Source organism: Bison bison, unplaced genomic scaffold, assembly GCF_000754665.1.
Source record: "Bison bison bison isolate TAMUID 2011002044 unplaced genomic scaffold, Bison_UMD1.0 scf7180017864143, whole genome shotgun sequence".
Taxonomy (NCBI): domain Eukaryota; kingdom Metazoa; phylum Chordata; class Mammalia; order Artiodactyla; family Bovidae; genus Bison; species Bison bison.
Window position 1 is genome coordinate 1,949,298 of NW_011494715.1, and position 3,083 is coordinate 1,952,380.

The following is a 3,083-nucleotide window of genomic DNA, read 5'->3' on the forward strand; positions in this document are numbered from 1 at the left end:
GGCGGGACCCTTCCCCGGGCCAGAAGCATCAGACGCAGTGGGTTGGCAAATTTAAAGTGGGGACGGGCCCCGCCGAAGCGTTCACCGGCCCCACCTCATCTCAAAAAAAAAAAAAAAACAAGAACGTCTTCTGCACTAAAAATACATATTGAGAAAGTCCCCGCGCACAGACGGGCGGCGCGTTCCAGCTGCCGGCCTGGCCCGGGTGGACTTGGCCACGCGGCCGCCGATTACACCCAGCTTGGCTGGGATGGCTCCGAGCCGTCTGCCCTGACGTCAGCCCGGCTCCGGCCGCGCCGCGGCGAGATAGGCAGCGCGGCTGGGCGCGGGCGCGGCGCTAATCACTCCCAGATGGCCCTAATAGCGGAGATAAAGACGGACGGAGCGGCCGGGAATAAATTTGTAATCAGGGCTCTACCATCTGATCATCAAAGCGGCCCAACTGCTGGGAGAATTGGAAGGGAATGTGCGTGTGTGTATAGCGGGGGAGTCGGTTCAGCGGAGAGGCGGGGGCGCGCTCCTGCACCGGGGCTGGCTTGGGGAGGGTGAGAGGGGACAGGAGAGGACGCTCGTCCGTGTGCCTGGGAGTTCCTGCCCCGCGTCCTTGGACGGTCCGACCCGCCGCCGCCTCTAGGGAGCTGAGCCTGGCCCCGGGACACCCGCTGCAGGCTGTGCGCGCTCGCAGTCCTCCTCTCCTAGAGCTGCCCCTCTCTTGCCAGTTAAACACTTGGTTCCCCCATTCATCCCCTCCCCCCGCCCCGTGGACGTAAATCCTACAGCTCGGCTGGGCTTCCGGGGAAGCGGGCTGCCCCCGGCCTCCGGGCCTCTCCGGGGTCTTTCCTCCGAGGGGTGCGCGGGCTTTCACAGGCCTGGGCCCTCGTCGGCGCCCCCTCCTCGCGCGAGGATGTGGATGGACCCGAGGAGTCAAGCCCGGTCGAGCGAATGGGTCTCCTCAGGTCAACAGATTCGGACAAGACAGGAGGCGCCTAGGATCCCGATGCAGCCCTCCCTGGGGCAGAGGCCCCGCGCCCCCTCTCCTGGGCCACTCGGCTCGTCACCTACCGCCAGTCCAGTGTCCAGATGCAGGCGCGTGGGTGGGACTCGCGCAGAGGGAGAGCGCGCGCGGCAGTGGAGGAGGAAGTCGGGAGCCACTAGCGCTGCTGAAGACAGGAAACGCTGAGCTGTTTCCCGCGCTTTGTAGAGCCACGGCTCAAACGCAGCGCCGGCTAGAGTGGTACCGCGTGCCTAGTGTACTGCCGCTGCACACACACGCGCATCGGGCCCTAGCAGCTGGCTCCGGTTTTCTCTGGAAAACTAGTCTCTCGGAAGCAGCTCACATGCTTCCTTCGACTCTGTGTGGCTTTGCATCTAGCTGTCTCCCTCGGCTCCCTATCCAGCGAAGTCCGGGTGCACACAACTCACTCCTCTGGCGACCTCAACCACGCCGGCCAGTCCCGGATGGCGGCCAGCAGTGATCCAGGTGAAGGGGCAGGAGTCCAGACGCCCTCCAGCCCAGACTCAAACGCACATTTTGTTTTCCAAGGGGCCTGCCTGCAGGCTCTGTCCCTGGCGCCAAGGCTGCGCCCACTTCAGGCAGGGCGGGGACGACCAGGCCTCCTGGTCGTGCTAGCCCAAAGAAGGGCAGCTTAGGTGAGAGGCTCACCTTTCCTACGTGCCCAGACCTATTGGCTAACAGACTGGGTGGCTGGGGTCGCCCACCGACCCCCTAGAGCGTGGTCCTGGGATTCAGAAGGCAAGAACTCCCAAGTGATCTTGCTGTCATCTTCTTGGCACTTCCACCTGAAAAAAACTCTGAAAGCCACAGTAAGTGTCCTGTCCTGGCGAAAAGTTCTGGAAAATTGCGGCTGGAAACAGGGTGTGTGGTCAGGTACCCCTCTGTCGAGTTTCCCAAATTACTTCCCAAGAAGTTGAGAATGGGTCTATTGGACACACGCGCGCGGGCGCGCGCCCGCGGCGGCGAGCCCTCGGCCCGCAGTGCTCCAGGGTTATCAGGCGCTCGGCCTGCGCGGCGGTCTGGGGCCCGTCCCTGACAACCAGATCCACCATCAATTTACCTTCCGCCGCCCCAGCTTCCCATTTAGCTTTTAACGTCAAATCCTGCATTTTTGTCGGCTCCGGCCTGTCTAGAGAGCTTGTGATTTCGCTGCAGGAGTGATTGCTTTTAACAAAATGGCAGCAACCACATTATCCAAGCAATTAAAACAGAGGCCTTTTAGCCAGTCCCACAAGGCAGGAGCTTGGGGGGAAAATTTTTTTTTTTTGGAAGCAAAGGAGAAAGGGAGTTAAAATGGAAAGAAATGTGTAGAAGAGAAAAGCATGGAAGCGTAGAAGAATCGCCTGCCTAGTCCACCACTTGGTGCCCTGGGACTTGACAACGTGGGACGACATGTGGGGTGTCTTGCGAGTTGAAGCGTCAGGTTAGGGGGTTCGGCACCCCCCTGGGTATCGGGTCTGCTGGATGTCTGGCCCGTTGGGGTTGCCGGTGGGTTGGAAGGTTCAAGTGCTGGAGGTGTCCAAGCACTGGAGCTGCAAAGCCCTAGGAAGAGGCGCGGCCAGCGGGCAGGAGGGCAGCGCGGGGGCCCAGGCCAGACAAAAGAGGCTTTTCTGGAGCGCGGGTTTAAACGCACGTGCAGCAACCCGCGGCCTCGTAGCAACGGTGCTGCCGGGTGTTCTGATTCCCTCTGCTGGCTTTTAACAGACCAGAGAAAGTGTTAAACCCCCTAGAAATGCGTTAAGGCCCAGATGGCAAGGAAGACCAGCCAGCCCAGGCCCGCACGGGCACACAGGCACGTGAAGATAACTCCTGTTTTGAAAACCTCACTTCCTCCACCACCATACATTCCACGCCCTTGGTAAAAACTCCTTCCCTCCACCAGTAGGTTCTGGCATCTTTTCTCTAGAACGGATTAGCGTAAAGACGCAAAGGGCGGCAGGAGAGGGAGGGAGCCACTCGGTCAAACGGACAGGAATCCCAAGAGTAATAGAAAATCAGGGCGCGCCTCCCTCCGCCCCCCAGCGCTATAAACAAAGGCAAGTGTCTGTAAACACAACCCTGCGCCCAC